The sequence below is a fragment of the Xiphophorus hellerii genome, chromosome 4 (assembly GCF_003331165.1).
Source record: "Xiphophorus hellerii strain 12219 chromosome 4, Xiphophorus_hellerii-4.1, whole genome shotgun sequence".
NCBI lineage: Eukaryota > Metazoa > Chordata > Actinopteri > Cyprinodontiformes > Poeciliidae > Xiphophorus > Xiphophorus hellerii.
Window position 1 is genome coordinate 26488992 of NC_045675.1, and position 22740 is coordinate 26511731.

Genomic DNA, 22740 nt, shown 5'->3' on the forward strand with positions numbered 1-22740 from the left:
TCATGTCAGTCTTATGCACACCCCTTCAAATAAAGTGCTACCAAAAACACTTCAGTGTCAATGAAAATATGACAAAGCCATTTGGCTATCTCGTTCATAAACGATTTCAGGACTTCTCATTTTGATGGCATTAGCACATGAATAATTGCTTTTGAGGAATATAGACATTTTGGGACAGAAAGGTGACATCTTATGAGACAGAGTAAGGTTAATTAATTAGCCATTTTTCTGGTTACACTCTTTCTGATGCCTTTACCCAGCAGGAATCTTTTACAGCAGAACCGGTGGAGGCAACGCGGCATGGATAAAAACAGCAAAGATGTAAGGCTTAGCTAATTAGTTGATGAGTGATGACAGGGCTAATAGAGCCACAGAGGGGTTCTGATTGAGAATACTACTGTCAACCTGAAAGATATCTTCCATTATTCTCTATTTACGTAAGAGAGTTTTGTCTGTTTGATCGACTGCACATTCAGTCTAAAAAACAAAAACAAAAAAAACCTCCCTGAGCAACAGGAGGTTCCTCAGGGCTCCGCTCTTGGACCTCTTTGTTTTTGTCAGGTTTTTTGAAATGCTGAAAGAGGGGTGCAGTGACATACTTGGAGGCCAGCCTGAGCTCCATTTGGACTGCTCATTAATCATTTCCTCCTACCACACAGAGGCCTCGGAGAGTGCCGGCGAGCAACTCGTTAGAAATGTATCCTCGCTCCGCTCTGCTCCACAGGTTGCTGTCAGTTAGCCAGCAGGGAGCCACGATGCAAGAAAAGACAGAGACAAAAGAGAAATGGATACCAAAAAAAACCAAAAACAATTTGGCAGACATAATGGAGAATATTAAGTTTTTCAAATGGATGATGGATGGCGTTACAATGAGCTCCTAATTACTGGCTTCATTGAGCCAATTTAAAGTTTTCCCTCACAGATCCAAATAACCCAAACTTGATGAACGGAATCAATAATAGTGTGAAGAGTGAAGCAGATTGCCGTTTTAGTTTAAATCAAATGGGGAGGGGGGGGGGTCAGAAACAAGTTAAATATGTTTTACTGTGAAACGTTTTATCAGTTTAAAGCAGATGCCTGCCGCACTTATTGAAACTGTTCTACTGATATGAATGTGTCAATCTTACCAATGATAACCAGACAGGTAATCCATTTGATGTAGAGATTATTGGATCAGTGGAGCTCCGGCTCCAGGCAGATTCACATGAATAAAATCTGTTAATCCATGCAGGAGGGACCGGTCCTGAAGGCTGGAGAAACGCTACCTGTCAGTCACTGAAGCTCCAGAGAACCTGAAGAGTCTGTCTGAGGTAAGGAGGATGGAAAAGGATTGCATGCCCTTTTACATAGCAAGACGTAAAACAAATGATCAGGTGTTCACCGGGTACATTAATACTATGCTTGGACCTCAGAGAAAAAGTACACAAAGCCCGAGAACTCAACCTCGGACAATGCAGTGTTAGCTGAGGATGTTACATGATCGTAAAATAAGAAAGACTAATGAAGCGTTGAAAGTGCTTCCAGGAGACACACAACTTACAAAAATTGCATTTAAATTGAATTTAGTGAGTTCTGGAACCAGATCTTTCGGACAAATTAGACAGCGGGAGGCAACCTCATTTTGATTTCCTGCCTTACCAAGTCCATGAATGTCCTCAAAGTGCTGGTTGTGGCAGAATGTATTGATGGAAATATCTATTAAATGCAATTAAAATCTTTCACTGTACTCAATGAGTACTTCTTAAAATGAAATTACATCTTTTCACATTGATGTCATTTGACATCAAATCAAAATTCCTTTTTCTGACGGACAATTTTGTTTACAGAGACTTCATAATTCATTGTATTTGCCTATTAGTGTTGTTGTATATATTTTGGATATGTAAAATGTCTTAAAGTTCCAGGATTTAATGTTTAATTAGAAATTAAGGTTTATTTATCTTAGAGAATATTTTTTTTCTCATTATTATTATGCCGTTATCATTATATTACTTGAAAATGGTCTCAAAACAAAAGTGTTATTATTTATCGCAATAATCTTTGGGACAATTTGATTATCCAGCAAAATTTGTTATCATGACAAGGCGTAGTTTAAAGTGTCTCAGTAAACTCAGAATCATCTTTTTTTTAATACACGATGACGGAGTGAAATCAGTTGGGATTTTTTTTACCTAAAAGGTGGAGTTGAAACTTTAAGAAATAATAAATAAACCAATTTCCATCTTGTCTTTATGCTGACTTTTCTATAACCAAAGACATGTTTCTTTGACCAACGACTGCAGGAGCTATTCGGCTTTGTCTTGTATTGAATGTTTTTACAAAGGAAAGCTGTACTGCAGCTTTCACTGAGCCATGTGGGCTAATCCAAGCCAGATTTAGGTGAGCAGGATTCCTGGTCGTGGCTAAAAAGAGACACAGGGGCATGTTTGGGTCAGCAGGGCAAGCCTGGGAAAGGAAGTCAACTCCAACAGAGATGCTGTGGTAAACTATTGAGAGTGGCTCACTCTGTGTGATAACTCAAGCTGCAATTAGTTCTTTTCCAAGGTTTAAAGTAACCACGAGGGACAGTGGTTAAATGTTTGTTTTCCCACTTTCAAATGGCTTAAACAAACATGAGTGGTCATTAGCGTGCGGCCCTTACTTCCAGCCACGTTATCCGGGAGATCTGCAGCCGAATCGCTCAGGTTACTCCGCTACTGTCATCAGTCATGTTTTACAACTGCCGGGTTTTATTATGGGTCCTGCGGTTTCTTTTCAATGCACCTTAAAATCCTCCTTTGCTCAGCCTCGGCTGCGTATCGCTTATATCTCATCTGCAGCGTGAATTTGCCTCTGTGAGCGCGTTCTGTCGTTGGGGTCAGAACACGCGTTGGGGTCTGTCGAGCGGGGTCAGGGCGGCCGTGTGGCACCTCATCAGTCAGCCCAGCAGCCTGGAGGAGCGATGGGTTAAACCTGGCTCTGTGCCTTGTCTTCAGTTGCGCCCAGATGGCTTGTTCCACGGCGGAAGTCGAGTTCCCGCTCGGCCGGTCGCGGCTTCCATTTGGAAACGTCCGGCGGGTTTGCACGACCACCTAAACGTTTTAACTCAAGAGCGAGTCGAAGCAAATCCATCGCTGCTGCTGACACTTATGGATTTGCTGCTTTGTTTGAGATAATGGGCACAAGGCCGCCGAAACGTTTTCTGGTTTGTTTCATCAGAACCGTGTCACATGCCTCCGCAGATGGCCTTCTGGACCACATGAGAGGCGGTTTCACCCTCAAGGCAATCAGACACCGGGGCCAGGTCACAGTCAATTAAAAACAGGCTGACGTGTAGCTGGTCGTGCGTTATATCACTAAACACAGACTGAATGCTTCCATATGCTTTTCGTTTGAAGCGGACTGGCCTTTTCTGTTCTGCGCTCTTCTGCGAGATTTGAAAACTGGGGCTCCGTCACATCATCACAGATATCGGGTGTCAGCTCTTGAATATCAACTCAAGATGCGGTCAGCTTTTTTGCCTTCTCAAAGGAAAAAGGGGGTCACTTTTCAGGCATTCGCTGCTTTAGGAATTGAGTGGCAAGAGATTCTCAGAGTATAGAAACAGTCTTCTAGTAGATGCGTTTCTGTTAACCACAAAAATTGCGCAAAGTTGAAATTCTGAAAATAAATACTATTAATGGAAACACGGGTATTTTGGAAAAAAATTACGTTTTGCGAGAAAATAGTTTTTGTGCTAGGATGAGGTGGTTTGTCAGCTGTATGAAAACATTTTTTTTTTTTTTACATCACGAGTCACGTAGGACGATGGTTCGGTTTTATTTTTTCAGACAATGTCCAGCTGACTCTCACAGCGTCACACAGTTCATTAAAAGTTGTGTAATTCGAAGGTGTTGAATCTATAGCTCTTCTGAAAAATAGTCATCTACAAATTCCCCAAAACGCCGCACGTGCAGCCGCTCCCAACTATACGGGGTTTGTTGAGCCAACGCCTGCAGACGTCTGCTCTCATGGCTGATAGACCATGAACGCTAGCGCCATGGTTGAATTATGAATATATCTCATATAATGATGTGCCACGTGAACAAGCTTATGCAAGTGTGATTTCCATTTCATTTCTTATTTACTGGAAGCAACGCCATTGTGAATTATTATTATTTTTTTGACATTAACAGAATATAGACAAAGATTTGCAGACATTTTGGATGTTGTGGAGATGCAGGCGTAGAGCACAACCCAAGTAAAGAGGTCTTGGTCCTCAATGCCGCCTTCGCAGGTTTGACTCTCGGCCTGATGGCCTTCGCCGCATATCTTCCCTCTCTCACATTACCCATTTTTCTGACTGACCACTCTTAAATAGAGGCCACTAGAACCAACAGAAACAGCAGTTTTGCACAGATGGCAGAGCTCCTCAGCCTTTCTGTGACCCATATGGAGACGGGATGATTTCACCCACTTGGATCTGAGACTGGAGCACCTGTTGGTCCAGTCCTGGCTTCTGGGACACATGCAGGAGAGCTGACCACAAGACAAAATTCAGACACTGATGGCTAATTGTTTTTAATAAGTTGGCTTCAATCAATGTTTAAGTAAAAAGAAAACAAAAAAAAATTGTTCCAATATTCAGTGTGAAGCAGACCTATTTGTCTTGTAAAATGCTTTATTTTGAAACATAAATAAGACCTATAAACTCGATGCCAGGGTGTGTTTGCTTAAGGTTTTTTTTATGCTGACTTTAGAGACCCAACATATTCCCTTACATTAATATTTTGCATGTCTACTTTAGCATAACATTGACCAGCTGTGACATCAACAGTAATGAATGACGCTCCCTGGACTGAATGCTAAATGAATCATTTTCACCCAACTTGTAAAGCGTGCAGCAGCTGGATGCCTCACTTAAACGCTTACAGGGTGTTTTAACAAAATGAAGTGATGAAAGCATGTCACTGACGTGTGCATTTCTTCTTTTCAACCACTCTGCTTCCGTTTGCATTCTGCTTCTAGTTAAGGGTTCTGTCTCTTTTCTTTTGTTTTCCTTCTCCTTGCGTCCTTTCCTCCGTAATTGCCTTTTCTGCTACTTGAAATAGTCTGAGCCGAGCTTAATTAGACCACTCTCCTCTCTCTTTCTCTCAGCTTTGACCGGTCGGCACCTGCTTTCACTGCAGAGTGAGACAGATACAAAGCAAACATAAAGAGTAAGACTGAGCTGTCGGCCCATGAAACACAACGCAGGGCTGTTCGCCGAGATAAGAGGACTTCAGGAGCCGTCAGGATGCAGCGGGTGGGGGAGCGAGTCTGAGGAATCGCTCGGTGATGGTGGTGATGAAGGTCTCGATACAAACGGGTGGAAGGACGGACCCCCGGAAGAGGAGGTGGGGGGAGTGTTTTGGTGAGAAAAGCGCAGGCGAGCGAGATGCTTTGAAAGACGAGAATCAAAGAGGTCGTACACTTTGAGCGGAATCGCAGAGGGCCGCTGCGGAAAGGTTTGAAAAGAGAACCACATGAGAACCACAGCTTTGAGATGAGTTAAAGAAATAAAAAATAAAAACAGATGAAAGTGAAAGGAAACGGGGGCGGGGGGAGGAGTGTCTAGACTGAGTGGTGCGTGCAGCGGACCGTTGGACCATCAGGGTCAGAATCAGTTGGATGGATTCATGTTGGCGTTGCTGAACTTTAAAGGGGCAGTATTATGTGAAATCGACTTTTTTGAGCTTCACATCATGTTATATCTGCGTATCTCATAGGAGCTACTTCTCTGTGAGACGCTGGTAAAAAAACGTTGTTAATGGAGGAGCCATGTTGTAATGACGTCCTGAAGGCGGAGTTTCAGAAAGAGCAGGAGCTTCTTAAAGAGACAGAGGCCCAATTTCAAGGCGTTAAATCACAAAGTCAATTTTTTAAAAAGTTATGTTTGAAATGTACCGCATTTCATAACAACTGCAGGTAACATAGTAATATGATTGTGCTATAAAACGGCACAACGTGACTGGAAAATGCATGACACTGCCTCTTTAAAACACACAGAACCTTTAAGACGCTCGACATGGAGCAACAACTAGAGAGAGACGAGCAGGATTCTGATTAGCAACGGTGCCTTGTGTGATTAATTAAAGAGACTTAATGTGGGTGGCTCTGTGTACAGAAAACGTCTTCCACTCTGCAACAAACATTGTGGTTCATGCAGTCTGACATGAAAACCCACAAGTCATAAACACGATGCCGCACCATCGCTCCCTTCGCTTTCACTGGATAAATGAGGCTAAATAAAAAAATGGTAAAGTTTTAGTGTGGTCAGTGAAAAACCCCCAGCAGATGAACAGTTGTAACATTACAACAAACTTCCATAACTTCTGCCAGGATTTTATGTTGCTTTAATCTCTACAATCATTTGCCACTTTGTTTTAGACTAGCACATGAAATCCCAATAAAACACACCGAGGCTGGTTGATGTAATGTGACATAATGCGTATTTTTGCAAGCCACTGCAATGTTTAAAAGTTTAACAAACTCCATCTTTAATTAAAAATTGTATTTTTTTTCTAAATAAATTGAACATTTCCACAGCAGTACAGCGCTCCTCTGTGCAAGCATAACAAAAAAAGAAAAGTGAAGTAAAACCTGAAAACAGGGGAAATTCAGGAGGCTGATTCTGTAACAGCAGGAGGAGAGGTTTATTGTCCTGCTGTAAGATTTGTCAGGATTGTGAAGAAGCTCACTGTTCCATGGTAACAGCATCCAGTGATTCCTTCATACAGATAATATCAGCATAACCCGGAGAAGAAAATAAAACTGGCAGAGATATAGTTCCTTCTGGCTCAAAAGGGAAGATAAGAGCTGATTCTGTACATCAGTAAATCAATAATAATTCCATTATTATATAAGCTATATAATCTGTTATTGCACTTTTAACTCTATAAATGTTTTAATCTTCGTACCAGTTGGTTTGTATTTGTTTTCTCCGGGGGTGGGGGGGTTCCCAAGGGTTTCATCATGCATTAATAATCTTCTGTTCTCCACTGCTGCAGCTCTGCTCTTGTTGTTGTTGTTTGTTTTTCTGGAGGGTTTGGGAGAGTCTTTGTGCTTTTTCATGCTGTAATGTTCATGGCGACTGCTGATCAGTGTTCACATGAATACTAATTTATTTCAAAAGTTTAATTTGCTAAATAAGTTCAATAAAAATGTGGAGGGAGGGTCTTTCGGTGCATGATCTATCTATACCGTTGGTGTGCCTGTGGACTCTTTGGGTCTTCTACAACGGCTCTTTATGATTTTGACAAAAGTGACTAAAAAAACAACAAATTTTTCCAAATATGGATAAATAACAACAACATGCAAGTTTTGCATTTTCTTAAATTTTTTTATTTTTTTTATTAGGTTGAAAACCGTTTTTTTTTAAACACCATTTTCCAGAAATAACATCCTGCAGAAAGCAATATGAATCTTTTTTTTGCAAACATCTTATGTAGTTTTTTTTATATTTATTTTAAACTTAAGAACAGAAATAAAATGCAAAAGAAAATTTTAATTTTAAATGCCTGCAGTAGATACTTGTCAAAAATGAGAAGCTGTCTTATTGTGAAGGTCACGTAACGTGCGGCTCTAAATGAGGTTTGTTTTAACTGCACTGAGCTGAAAATGGCTGAAAAGATTGCAGACCTCAGAGCTGCACATTAAAGACGGCTGGAACTGTTAAAGAAATGTATCTCTATCGCGAACAGACTTATCACTGCTTGTTTTCTGGTGGTAGCTCCGGTTACCTTGAAAAGAAAGTGTGCGGCCATCTTTGTTTTGCATCGAAGCGTACAATATTGTTTTATTGAATTTAGGAAAATGCACATTTCCATCCATTTGTGTTTGTTTTAGTCCCTAACACAAGCTACATTTATACAGTTTCATACATAAAAACGAGAAATTCTGTGAAAACTTAATAAAAAGACTGAATTTATAGGCAGAAAGATCTGTTGTTAGAAGTTTGCTGAATATCAAAATGCTAATTTAAAATAATAATAAAAAAAATTGCAAAACTATGAGATTATATGAAATGAGTTTTGTGAGTTGCCAAATGTGAACGGGCTTATTTCCCATTTTTCCTCAAGAACACTTTCATCAAGAGTGGGATCAGAACCTTAGAGAGCAGCTTCCTCCAAAAATCCCTGAACAAATTGGCGATGATTTTTTTCTTTTCTTTGGCTTTTCTAGCACGATAAAGATCTTTGTCCGTCATTTATCCACCAGATCCAAACTGGTATGCTGCAATCCCCTTTTTTTGACAAATAGAAATATCTAAGTGGCCTCTCTGCGCCTTCTTCATCCTCGTCCTTGTCTTTAGATGAGAGGTAAGAGAATAAACGGCTTCAGCGGCTATCTTTCATCCCGTCTTTCTCTCCCTGGATCTCGACTCCCAGCCTCTCCACGCTGCTGGGGGTGGGGAGGCCGCTTCTGAAGCCTCTCCAAAAACTTCAAGCTTTTAGCCTGAAGTGTGTCTCATTGTTGCTGCGGGATTAATGTTGATGGCCAGTAACTTTCCTCATCCCGGCCGCAGATTAAAGAGACATTGCCGCGCTTCTATTTTTACCAGTAAACGCACCAGAAATGAGCAGCGTCCCTTTTGAAATCCGTGAACATATTCGCTCTACGCACACCGCCTCTTTCATGCGAACAAAGACATCTTCCAGGATGTAGATTTTCCTAAAAAACAAAAAAAGATGGGAGGCATCTCTGAAGCTTTTAAAGTAATCCATATGTTACTCGCACCTCATCAATGTAATCTGGCCTCAGTGAGGGGGAGGAAAAAAAGAATAAAACACAACACGAGCAAATGTAGATAAGACGGCGCTGTCTTGTTTGGAAGATAAATTTCTTGCTCTGCTGATGTTGTGCTGGGTTTATAATGATGGGCTCAAGGTTACTTTCTATCCTTTATACAAAAGAAAATCTATTCCAATCACACACAGCCCCGCAGAGAAAGAATCGCCACTGAGATGTCCGATAGTCCTGAAATCAGTCGGCCTCGTGACAACGGACTCCTAAAAGAATTATCTGCCGCGACAAGATGAATGAGGACACCTCGGGAACACACATCTCTGAATAAATCTGGAACTGCGTCAGGAAACCACAGAGCGACAAAATGCCCTTGAGAGGATGCAGAGCCAAAGACAATATGAATTTAAAGGTCTGCTTCAATTATTAGATATTTGTATAAGAGCCAATTGGACAGATTACAATAAATGTATAATTCTTGTTGAACATGTGCACATATTGACAACATAGTGGATCGACAAATACAAAACCGACCCCCCGCTTCACATCTCAGCTCTCTAAGGTCAACATGAACAAAAAGCCCATCAGATATTTACACTCATGCACATAACTAAAGCAAAATAAGACGGTGAAAGGCGCATTCGTTTAGGCAAAGCTTCCAAGTTTGAAGAATAGGAAGGAAAACCTTTTGTAAAACCTCGTAAAGTATGTAATTTCCTCTGACTTTAAAAAGAACATCATGGACACTGAGGGACATTTATCGGACTTCCAGTGTCGTAATGAGGAGTGTCCAGTAATAATAAGATCCTTTTGAGCAGAATAGAGCACTTCAATTATTTCTAATGCTCTTTATTAAGTGAACCACTGAGAGCAGGAGTGTTTCAATATATCTGTCATTACCAGCAATATACCAGGTAAGGAAACCTATCACACATGAGAATATGATATGAGGATGGAAATGTATCCATGAGGCACTTTCCATTTGAATGTGAAGCACATTGCTTTGCAAAGGTGTTCATATCCTTTGAAGTTCTTCCCATGTTGTCATATCACAACCACAAATGTAAATGTGTGTCTCTGGGATTTTATGTGCTAGACTAACACAAAGTAGTGCATATGAAGTGGAGAAAAAAAGTCTTCCATTCGGTGGTTTTACAAAAGAACCCTGAAAAGTGGGTTGTTCATTTGTATTCACAACCTTACAGGACTTTGTTTTGCTGCAACTACAGCTCTAGGTGTTTTGAGGTTCGCCTCTACCAGCTTTCAGTTCCTTTCAGTTCCTTGCGATGTATATTTGTGACTGTTGCGTTCTAAAATGACTGATTTCGCTGAAGCTTTTTCAAAAAGTCGCAAATGGTTTTTTTTAGCTTAATTTTTGTCGTAACTTGGTTTTACAAGAAAAGTTGAAATGAAGCCTTGGCGTAAATTCAAACTGGGAGACCCTCTAGCCTCACCTGCACCATCCAATCGGTGCGTCTCGCTCATCGTGAACGACCTATCAATGCCGGACCAAGTCACGTCACGGCCAATCACTGACCAAGCTCCGCTGATAAGAACCTCCATCCATGGCATCTTCCGCTTTCCAGCTGCGCTCAACCCACCTGCGCCCCTTCTCCACCTCCACTCTCCCGGCTCTCCAGGCACACATCACCCACCGACCTCCACCACCAGTGTACGGGCCCCGGGGGATGACATTCCTAATCAGCATCAGGAATGCTCATCCGAGCTTATTGCAATTCACAACTCGATGTCCTCAACCGGGGCCCGAGCGCCAAAGAACTTTAGTTCCTGCATGTCAACAAACCTTTTCAATCGCTGTCTTTCTCCGTCTGAGTCTGTCCAGATTTAAATTGCTGCACGTAACCTTCCCAAAAAGACAGATTTTTAACATAGGATTTAAAGTCCAAATTACATTTTCCAGTCTTAAAATGGCAACACTTACAAAAAAAGAAAGGTTTTTGCAACAACAGCACCAAACGAATGTTTGGAGTCGAGCATGCTTCACCTTATAGGTTTGGCTTTCGAGAGATGTTGCAAAACAGGAAGTTAAATTAGAGAGGCACAAAGGGGATTGGTAAAAATTCAGCTTAGTTAAAGTGATTGGTCAGAATTGTGGAAAAGTGGAGTTGAGTGGTGAGGCGTTTGATGCCTGGGAGGCGGACACATCCTCTGTGCACTCTGCTGAGACAGGGTCCAGATTTACACCTTTTTGCTTTTTTTTTCTCTGACTTTATTAGAGCTCTCGGTAGCAATGAATCATCTTTCTGACGGTCCTTGCCGAGTGTTGAATCTGCAGTAACGACTAATGATTGATGAATGAGCGCCTGGTGGGAGCCGTGTTTGGACTGGGCCCTTTTCCTGAGACGTAAACGGCTCCTCAACGGAAATGCATTAACTGATTTCCATTTGTCAGACGTTTTGATCGATGCCACGCGGGGTTTTTCCACGTTGCAGTCTTTTCCGACGCGTTTGCTTGAGTTCACGTTTAATTATTGATATGTCTAATGATAAAATTATGATGAGGTTGTTCCTTGGAACCTTTTTGCCCCGAGATAGATCAAACACACAGCTGCTTCTTTGAATCTGGGCCCCCCCCCGCTCGGCCAACCTGGCAGTTGTCAGAGACGTGGCTCTGTGCCCTGGCATGCAACCTGCCACTTTCCTGGCACAGCCTGAGGCGGTGGGAGCACAGGCGGCGGGGGAGGGGGCCTGTGCCAAAAGGGGCATCTCCGGTCACTGTGGGAGTCCACCCTTTGGACACCAGGATCCCCACAGGCTGGCTCTTCCACCTGTTCAGATGGAACCTGAGGCACACCTCCCCCATATGTCACCACACTGAGATCGCTCGGACACTGCCTTCTTCTAATTCTAAAACAGACTTTAATCATATGTAGTATTGAGTGATTTTTTTTTTTTTAATTAATCAAATAACTTGTTCACCATACTTGAAAACACGGCAACAATTTAAACAACTTGACTGAAATGGTTCAGGCAGAAACGGCTCCGAGCTTCCATTTAGGATGGTGTATGGCGGCCATTATACATGGAAGAAAATAGTGATGTTCTTCCAAAAATTCAAAATCTCAGAAATTTTCCAGGAAAAAAAGGACATTTCTGAGCTCGAAAAGTTGAAGATTTGCAAGAAGAAGAAAAAATTGAGATTAATCTAAGAAATTTTCTAGAAAAACCTGAGTCTGAGTTTCAAAAGTGGAACGTTTTCAAGGACAAACGCAGAAACTGTAAGAGTAATCTCGGACATTTTCTAGAAAAAGCCTGGAAGTGTCTCAGTTCCAAAAGTTGAAATTTTTGTTTTCTAAAATAGAATAAAAAATTTTGAGATTATTGTCAGAGATTTTGTAGAAAAACCTTGGAAATTTCTGAGTTTCTGAATTTTGAATTAAAAAAAAAATCAAGAAATTTAATAGTCAGAAACTTTCCAGAAAAACTTGGGAATTTCCGAGTGTAAAAGGTCAAAGTTGTACTCCTTTTTTTTCTATCTGATATGTCCTCACGTATATTTATGCATGTCCTCCGCATCAAATTAAACTACTTCACAAAGTAGTTCGAAACATAAAAATCCCAAAGCATGTCACATTTTATATTTAAATCACCAGAGAGAAACATAAAAACAAAGAAAACGATCTGAAACAGGTGCAACACAATTTGAAGCTATTTGTAACCATCAAATATTTTCTTTCTGATCAGTTTTTTGAAAATCATAATGAACTACATTCTCCTAAGTGCTTTCACCTATTTCATATTTAATCTCAACAGCAAAAGACCTGTTTATTAGCTTGTTTTGTAATTTTACAAACATGTCGCAAATCATATTTGGATTCACATCATGGAAAAAAAAAAATCTTTGCACCCCTACTTGCAGTAAACTTAACTTTTTCCTAAACGTTAATGACCCACATCATATCATTTCATGATAGCAGAGTTGCGTCTTCATAGTAAACAGCCTCATTAATAACTTGCGTGGGTCATTTTTGAACTATTACCGAAGATTACCATTCTATACACAATCAGTTTCAACGTCAATTATAATAATTTTTATCAAACTGCTGAAGAATTAAATAAATCAGGGAGCAAAATCAAAAATGCGATAATGATAATATAAATATGTAAAAAAGGTCAAACAAATCACATTAATAAAACCATTCATCAGTGGGTTAATTAAACACACAGTCAGAGCGCAACAGGATTCGTTTTGGTAGTGACGCACTTGTTGGAATCGAGAGCCAGAGTTGGTCACTTGTTTTTCAAAATAAGATAAAGGAAAACACGCGAGTACACAGAATCTATGAGAGCGAGAGTTAAAATGGTCGGACACTGATGATCAAATTTCATTTCTGGACTTTGTAGATGGTGGTTCTCAATCTGTTCGGTTTTTGTGTTTTTGTTTCATGCTTTCTCTTGTCTGGCTGTAAAGCCATCTGAAACTAGACAATCCCGTCCTAGTTTCACTGCGCCACTTTCTTTTCCTACGTCTCCTCTGGCGTTTTAAACGCTCCTCTCTTTTCCTGCCAATTTGCAATGGTTTATAAACCTGGCTTATGTTCTTGAATTCTCTGTGGTTAGAAGCTCTTCATTCTTTCCATTTACTTTATTATTATTTTTTTTACATCTCCCCCTACCAGCCGCTCCTGGGCGCCTCTTCACAGAGCCGTGACAGGGTTTGGCATTAATGGTAATGACTTTCCTATTTCCCTAGAAAATGTTTTAATATTTTCTGCTTTTTAAGTGTGGCTCCAGGAATTTTGGCACTGATTAATCTGCTGCTTTCAGAGCTGTGGTGAGTCTCTTGGTGCGTTCAGACCTCCAAACTGCCAGAAAATGCATTGCCAAACAACCTTTTAAAGCTGAAAATTGCAGCTAAATTACGTCAATCTTAATGTAACTTGACTTAGTTGAAATATTTAGATGCGACGATGAAAAGAAAGTTCACTTCCTGTTAATTTTAGGTTTTTAAATGTCTAAATGATCTGGTTTTTACCCTGAAACCATTTGAATTTAATTCCATGAGTTCAACGCCAAACATCATATGCTAAAAATTAATTTATTAAACAAAGACGAAGCCAAAATGCAATAGGCACACCCTCAATTCCTATACAGTACTGCACAAATCGTGTAAATGCTAGTATTTAATACTTTATAGTGAAAAGATCAATTAAGTGAAATTCACTAAACTCGTTTCAGCTTGACTTTAGTACACTCTGTTTTTTTCTTTTGTCTTTTACTTGTTTTATTTCTTTCTTTGTTCAAAATAAACAATTCATTTTTGCTTTAAACAAAGATAAAATAAAGAACCTAGTTCTTTATTTTAAGATGTTTAGTCTACTTAGCATGGCCACCAATAACAGCAAATAAACTGTTTTCCTGTAATGGTAACTTGTTTCCACATTTAGCACCGAGTACATGAGATTGATTGACAGCGCTAAGACCCTCCTCCTGGCTCTGACCGGGTTTTTTTGACCGGGAGTGGTGCGTTCTGTCAGATGGCAATAGAAGCCCAGGGAGCAGGTGGAGGAGATCAATCTTTTCACAGATTATGTGTCTCAGATTAAGCTGTTATGAAATAGTGACAATTTTAACAAATACATAAAAAACATTAATTTTTTATACAAAGTTATATAGTGCAGCTTTAAGGCTATTTGTACTACCAATATAAAAAGATAAACAGATTTATTTATTATTTTTATTTTTTCAATCTAGGTGCTGACTGCTGTAAAACCAAAAACATAAATATTGTTTCGCTGCAGTCAGCAATTGCTAGTATTTCGAAAGGTGGTGCATAACGATTGACAACATAAATGTAGCATGAGTTATTGTTTGGCAGAATAATTCCCTTTAGAGCAAAAGTTCATGTGTTTTGATAAAGTTGATTGAAAAAAAAAAGTGCTTGCCATCGATTAACCAAATTGTGTGCGTGTTTTGTGACATATATAAGAAAATTATCTTAGGTACAAATAAACACTTGTTAGGCATTTAAGAAAAAAAGACTTTTTTATGGTTCTCCGGTACACCAGAAGTGTTCATATGCCCTGCAGCTCTGTCCCCCACATATCAGGCTGCTCTTCAGTGCCAGGAGGTCAACGCTCACTCAAAACAGACTTGTTTTGACGTACACAACGTCCCGGAGTAAACTGCTTGTTCGAAAACTTGGTATCCATTCAGACTGTTGGAAATTAGAGAAATTGTCATGAGAAACGCAGGCAATCGATACGCTGGACTATGAACTCGCAGCCGTCGTGGAGTCTCCACCGTTCTACCAGCGGCTCCTCTGCCATTTAGATCATTTTTCTTAAAAACTAAAAAACCGGAAAACGTGACTTAAAGTCCATAAACTGGGCTGTCACTTTCCCTCCATCCATCCCAGAGTCGCGAAGCAGCGTGGCAGCAGTCCTTACTTCTCTGCCACTAAGATATTAAACTCCCAGCGTGCATTTTGGAGCAGCACTGCCTGGCATTTTAAGATCAGGCTGGCATATTGAATTATTCTTTTTGTTTCTGAGCCGAAGGAGGATATTCTCGCTCTTTACGACTCGTGTTTAGAACCCTCCCTGAAAGTCGCGTCAATTATTGAACATTTGCAGAACATGAATAAGCAAAATGGTCTTAAAAATACATATGCTTTCGGTCGCTTTTTTTGCAGCCTAGAAATCAATCTTTTTGTGCTGATCACTCTGATATGGAACAGACGTAATTGCGAAGTTCCCAGAGGACTTCTTCACTGCAGAGACTTCCGACAAAAAGTGTTCCACATCCAGACTTTTCATGAGACAAGTTTTGCTGTCTTTGGGTCGTGAGGAGCTTAATTGGCGGTGACAAGTGTCGCAGGAAATGTCAGAGCTGAAGGGGAAGGCTTCTGAAAGAAACTCCCCAGAGTGGCAGCAGTGTCAAGAGAGAGAGATTGTGTAAGGTGCTCTAAGTTCAGAGAGCAGTGTGAGTTGATTTCCTGTCAATGCAGACAAGCAATCAAGCCGTCTGTGGAACAACAGCAAGAAAGTGAAGCCTCTCTTAAAGAATATTCTGCTCTGGCGTTCACCTAAAGACACATGGGGGACCAGAGTGGAGACAAGCTGTTGACTCTGCCGCGTTTTTACATCTGGTGCTGACACAAAGTGATAGTAATGCTCTCATCTGTGCTGTCACCAAATCAATTATTCATCCCTTCACACCAAAGTCCAGCTAAACACAGTTTGGGTCGTTTTACTCCAATTTGCTATGACTTCATCAATCCAATTTTGTTCTACATATATATATATATATATTTTTTTTTTTTTTACAAAGCTTTTATCTTTAGCTAAGGATGTAAAGAGGGTGCATAGGGATGATGGGCAATTTTCTGAAAAGTCCTGCTTTAAAGACACCCTGGACGGACTCTGAGAGAGCGGTGCATGTGACGAAACCCACTGACATCCCTCAATTATGAACGTTTTCCGCAGAGAAATTGACTAAGATTGCTCCATCATTTTTGTCACTTTTTTTTTTTTTTTTTTTTTACAGCTAGAAAAATGTTTTTCTTCTTTTTCTTCTTCAAGGGAGCCCAGCGAGTCTCAGAGGAGGGTGAACTAAAAATAGAGGCTGTAAAAAATCTCTTCCTTAAGTTTAATAGCCTGTAAATAAACATTTGCTATATTTGAACTTACTGCTGTATTCTGTTTATCTAAGAAGGATTTGCTACCTTCTGTGCCAGGTTAGCAAGCTAACCGCTATTAGCAAGGAGAGCTAGTAATGCCCGTGTCTGCATTTGTATTTCTTAAGACGGAGGCCAACAACTTTCAGTTATGACGGATTAAAATGGTAATTTTTTGTTTTTACAAGAAATACAGAAGGAGATTATATTCTCATTTTTCCAGAGCAGAGAGGTAAGTTACACCTGGTCCAGTTAAAATCCAGAAAGTGCTAGCTGTAGTTGTGAACAACTTGGTTTGGGATGATGACCCTAGTGTTAAAATGTAATTTTGCAAATCCTTTTAATCCAGTGCTGCAGAACATTTAAAAATGATCTAGGTGTCATTTTCTGCAGTCAACAGAAAATGCTTTACATATTCAAAAATAGACTAAATAAACATGACAAGTTTGGTTTTTAAGTAATACATGAATATTCATTTGTTTTTCCCCCTTCAGTAAATGAGCATTTTACTGCTAATAATCTCCCAAGTTTGGAAACTCTTAAACTACTTAATTTTTTATTTTTTTTTAAGGGATTACAAGAATCCCCCCCAGCTTGAGAAATTAAAATCCCGTTCCACTTATTTTGGAAAAAGAGACGTAAGCAGAGCTGTACTCTCCTAGAATACCGGAATACTCTAGGAAAAGAAGAAAACCTTTTTTCCTTTAAAAATAAATAAAAAATTCTGGATAAGTAGAAAATAACTGCCTGCCTCATTCACACTGTATCTTTTCTGAATCCGTTTCCTTTACTTCCTAAACACATTGGCGCCACCTGTTACCTTTTTCTAAAAGCCAGAACTATAAATTCACAACTTTTTTTTTTTTTTTTTAGTATCATATTCCCGCGACCTCTATAGTTGTGCCAGAAACCTAATATCCTCTCAGCACATCTTCAAGTGTGAGTATTCACTTCCAAAGCCAGCGACCGGCTCCGTCTCCCGGCGGCGCCTGTCACACCGTGTTGCTCGAGCGTCTCGCTTTGTGCAGCAGCTGGTGCCGTAAATGTGCCGTAATTGCACACACGGACTGTGTGTGTCGCTCGCAGCATCACACCGCATCTACTCATCTGCAGTCTGTGTGATAATGACGCTTTAGCCCCACCTCACTCTCTCCGTCTCTATGAGGCCTTCCCTCTGTGTGTGTGTGTGTGTGTGTGTGTGGGTGTGTGTGTGTGGGGGTGTGGGTTGGTGTGTGTGTGTGTGTGTGTTTTTTAGTAGTAGTTAAAGGCAGTCGTTGTTGAGGAAATACATTTTATGTTTTTTAATGCCCATTCTTTGCTGCATATCCCTCCGTGTGCCTGTGACTGATTGGAGGAAATGCTGTAGCGTCGTGGTCTGATTGGGCCCCAGCAGTCCTCTGCGCAGTAACGACCCGTGCTGGGAGGTGTTGCGGGAGCAGATTCGGAGGCGCTATCCTGTTAACAAGGAGCCTGCTGAGACAAGCTGTGAGGAAACGCCGCTCCAAGACGTGTGATTTCAAGCGAGGGCTGTTTGTGCCAGACAGTTGGAGATCTACGTGTCGCCGTCGTTCGTTTCGTTTCGTTTCTTTCTTTCTTTCTTTTTTACGTTATTGAATAGAACTGCTAGATGAACTACTTGGATCTGATGTGGAAAATTTGTTCCTTTTATATTTTCTTTCAACAAGTCATTGTAATCTGCTAAAGGAGACGTTATTATATAAAATTTTATTTTATTTTTTTTTGGGAGCATTACATCATGCTATAAAGTTATTCCCTCATCAAAAACATACCCGGAGTGTTGCTTTGGTTCTTCAATGCGTGTTTGAGAAATCCTTCAATCTCCTGTGGCAACCAAAATGCCTTCGAGACGCTGCTCCTCCTTGCAGTCCCCACGCGTCCGCCTCACAGAGCACCCCTCCCCCACTCAGCTCCTTCAGACTAGCAGCAGCAACTAGCAAACATCTGGTGGAGCTGCGTGTCGACTGAGCTCATCGTGCAAGCTCCTTTTCAGTGAAGCACTGGTAGAAACGTTGTTAAAGGGTTAGTAGGGAAGCACTGTGAGCACTTCCTGAAGGTGGAGTTTAAAATGATAGAGGTTCAGTTTCAAGGCGTTGGTTTACAAGGTCAAATTTCTTTCTAGTCGTATAACGACTGAAGATAACATAATTTCTTAATGGTGCTATAAAACGGCACTATGTGAGTAGAAAACATATAATAATGCTCTTTTAAAGTGTCCTTCATAAAGAACTTTTCATGAATTCGTTCTTTAACAAATAAGAGTAATTCAGCAAAGTCCCAAGAGACGCAACAATCCCAAATGGTGATTGTGGAAGAATGTTTTAATAATGCCTACTGTATTTTGATCATATGGTAAAGTAAAAAAAATATTTACATCCAAATAGATTTCCAGGTACATTTTACATATAGGCGATTGTAACTGAGTTGATCTAATATTGTTCTGAATATAATTGGATTTGTTTGCCTTCTAAAGTATGTTGAGGTGACATTTTTTATGACCTGGTGCCACTTAATTAAATAAATGTAGCTGTGTCAGATCATGTAAATGCAGTTCTCAAATAATTACTTTATTTGTTAATAGATAAAAAGAGAAACTAACCTGGCACTATGTGGAAAAGTAATTACCCTATGATTGCTTGTTGGTTTGGTCCGCTCTTCTCTTGTAGAATTGATTTAATTTGGTCACATTGGAGCAATTTTTTAGCAAGAAGGGCCTGTTTGTGGTCCTCTCACAGCGTCTCCCTTGAATTTAATCAAAGACTTTGACTAAACCACTCTACCCAACCCATGATGATGCATGGACTCTGCATGTTGCAGGTGGATTCTCTCCAGGTACTCTGGCTTCGTCCAGCTGTCCAAATCATGAATGTTTGGTTCAGTGGTTCTCTTTCTGCTTCTCTTGTTTGTCCCTGCTGAATTCTTGCTGTGTCTCATCACAGCACAGTTTCATCTTTTGAGTTTACAAGCCTCTTCTATGACTGAATGATGATTATGTTGCTCAACAAACAGACAAATATTGGTCTAAGAAAATGATCAAAATATGTGCTGAAAATAAGCGGAAAAAAACTAAGACCTGTCTAAGACTCTAACGCCTGAACCAGCTCTCGATGATAAAGTCTCCCTGATTCTAAACTAAATATTTTAAAAAAATGATAAACCTCAGTTTTATTAAACCGGATACAAATCAAACTTTCTCATTGCTAACTTAGTTGTCATCTATGCTGCTGGCATACAGCAAAAACGCACCTGAAGCTCACGACTGTGTGACCACGCCTTTGTTACATGGCTTTAGACCCACAGGGAAACACCGAGGACTGTTTCCATAAAAGAACAAAAGAACGATCCATCAGTGGGGAAAACAGCCCTGGCTCCCTCTGTGCTCCATCAGCTACATGCAGAGCGATTCTCTGGGGGATGTACTCCAGACATAATGAGAGAGAAACGTCGAGAGTAAACAGATCGACTTTTTTTTCTTTTTCTTTTTTTTTTTTTGCAGGCAGGCCTAATTACAAGGCACGAATAAATAACTGTGTGAGAAAAGGCAGGAACGTCAGCATAATGCATCGTAATGTGCTATGGGGGAATTAAAGCATCATTTTTCTGCAGGACATTATTGCTGTGGCATGTTTGGTTCCCGCTGAGCTGCTGTAATCACAGCGATGCAGCGCTGCAGTGGCATGCAGCCTGGTAGGCCGGAGTTCTGCTCTGCCACACTCACAATGTTTAAGGAGGAACATGAATTAACCTAGATAGAGTTACTGTCAGTATTTGACATTCCTCTAACCGGGCCGAATAAATTACAATGTTGGTCGTGGATTTTTTTTAGTTATTTCTTTTTTTGCTCAAGTAGTTCTCGGGTGAAACTGGAAAGGAAAGTTTTGGACCAAATGGAAGAAAGTTTGATTCCTGGATTACAAGCAGAAATAAATATACAGCTTAGAATTACACTTGCTGCACAACAGTAGAGCATCACTTTATTATCATCTGCTTGAAATTGCACATGACAATGTGTGCTTCCATATGTTTTGGGACCAAAACTTATGGATTTGCTTGTCCAGCACATTGCTCTGATGTTTGATTACGTTGGGGTCTGGAGGCCTAATTATCATCCTTAAAGCTGCAGTGTGTAACTTTTAGAAAGAATATGTTTCTGACATGTTTGTTAAAATTGTCACAATGCCGTGACAGTATGTTATGAGACAGATAATCTGTGAACAGATCAATCTCCTCCATTACCTACCATTCCATCTAAAAATGCACAGCTCCCGACCAGAAACAACCAATCAGAGCCAGGAGGAGGGTCTTAACGCTGTCACTCACAATGCTAAGTGTGGGAATGGTGGAGGAAGAACTCACTGTTAAAAGAGAATTGTTTATCCACTGTCACAAGCTGTTATGGTGGCTGTGCTAACTAGCCTGAGCATTCGCAACAGGATCTGTTTGGGGAAACAGATGATTGACAGCGCTAAGACCCTCCTCCTGGCTCTGATTGGTTGTTTGTAGTTAGCACTGGGTTAAGGCAGAGAAGCTCTTCACAGCTTGTCTGTCTTGTGTAATAATGTCACGACATTGTGACAGTTTCAACAAATATGTAAAAGATTTTTTTAATTAAGTTACATACTGCACACTACTGAAAACCTACTTTTTGTCTTAAAAATGCTTGTATTTTGGCCTTTTTTTCCACAATTAATTGTTTCAGATTTTCCAATAAAACTTTATATCACATGAAGGTAAACTAAATAAATTAAACCTATCTAGAAGAAAGTCCATCTAAACGTAAAAAATATGATTTTTTTCTCTTTTTGTAACAACTACCATCAAACTATTTCCTCAAGTAGGAATTTTGCCCCTCTCTTGTTTGCTGAATCATTGTTAACCAGTCACACTTTAATAAGTGAGAAAATCCACAATAGACGTAATGCCTATTGTGGCATTATGTCATGCCACAATAGGATGATCAGATTCAAATCTTGACTTTGATTAGGCCACTGCAAAACCTTCATTTTGGTTTCTTTGGATCAGTCAAAAAATCTACGTAGTACCTTCTTTCCATGTCACAGTAAGCACCACCTTGTGTTGGGCTTGTCACGTAACAAAGTAATTAGACGAGGCAAAGCGTCTGTTTTTGCCTCCTTCACATTTAATAGGACATTAGGGGCAGAAGAAGGAATCTTAATCTGAATACTCTGAGCTCTGTGATGGTTTCAGACAGTTTTCCCTGAACAGATTGCTGCATTTCATTTCCATGTCGGACAGCTCGGCGCTGCCCACTTCATTGTTTGTTTCTGTCGCGCTGCGTTTGAGTGCACTTAGTTCCCCAATAACCTCTCTGGTAAAAGTGTCTGATCATCCACGATGGGTAAAGCATTACACAAGCCCTTTATGCCCACTGGCTCCTGCTTTGCTCTCACAAATGAGAGATGAGCACGGAGAATAGGCAAATAATATCGGGCCACCTGGTACCAAAATGAAACACTTAAAGTTGCATCTGCCCTATTTGTTGGGTAATTGAGTGTGTTTTCTGAACAGGGCTTTTGAGATTGGGTGTTGCTTCCTGTTTGAGGCTGCTTCGGTCCCCGTTGTTTGAGAGAAGAGGAGACTTTTTAAAGTGGCTGAGGCAGTTCAACAAAGAAAAACAGCATACCAATTGGCAGCAAGAAAGCCCCTTAACCTCAAGAGCAGCAGCCTGGAGGGAAGCTGCATGTTCATCTCAGGAAGGGTGCATATGTTGGCCAGACAGCCCCTTAAGTGACTTCACCCCATCTCATTGTTGCTCATCACAGATGAAAGAATGCCATTCATTCAGAGAGGGAAAATTAGAGAGCTCAGCTCCATCTGGAAAGAGCTCACGATGGTGTTAACATGTTCCTATAATTCTGTAAAGCCAGGGGTGTCCAAAGTGCAATGCAAGGATGACACATGTGGCCCATTCAGTACTTGTGCCTGATGCAGATGGAGACGTTTTATAATCAGGGTGAAATTAGTACTGACATAGTTTTCTTTCAGTGGAAAATGTTTAATACGCCACAAAGTATTAGTCATTTTATTTTCAGCTCCTGCAGACTAGCCAGCAGCAATTAGCTGCCGCCTGGTAGAACTGTGAAGAGTGTGTGAGTTCATTACACAAGCTATTTCTCAGTGCAGCGCTGGTGAAAACGTTCTTAAAGGGTTAATAGAGAAGTGATGTTGTGACGACTTCCTGGAGGTGGAGTTTCAGAAAGAGCAGGAGTTTTTAAAGAGACAGAGGCCCAATTTCAAGGCGTTAAATTACTAAGTAAAATTTATTTTAAGTCATATTTGATATATAGCATTTTTTTTAACTACTGAGGTTAACATAGTTG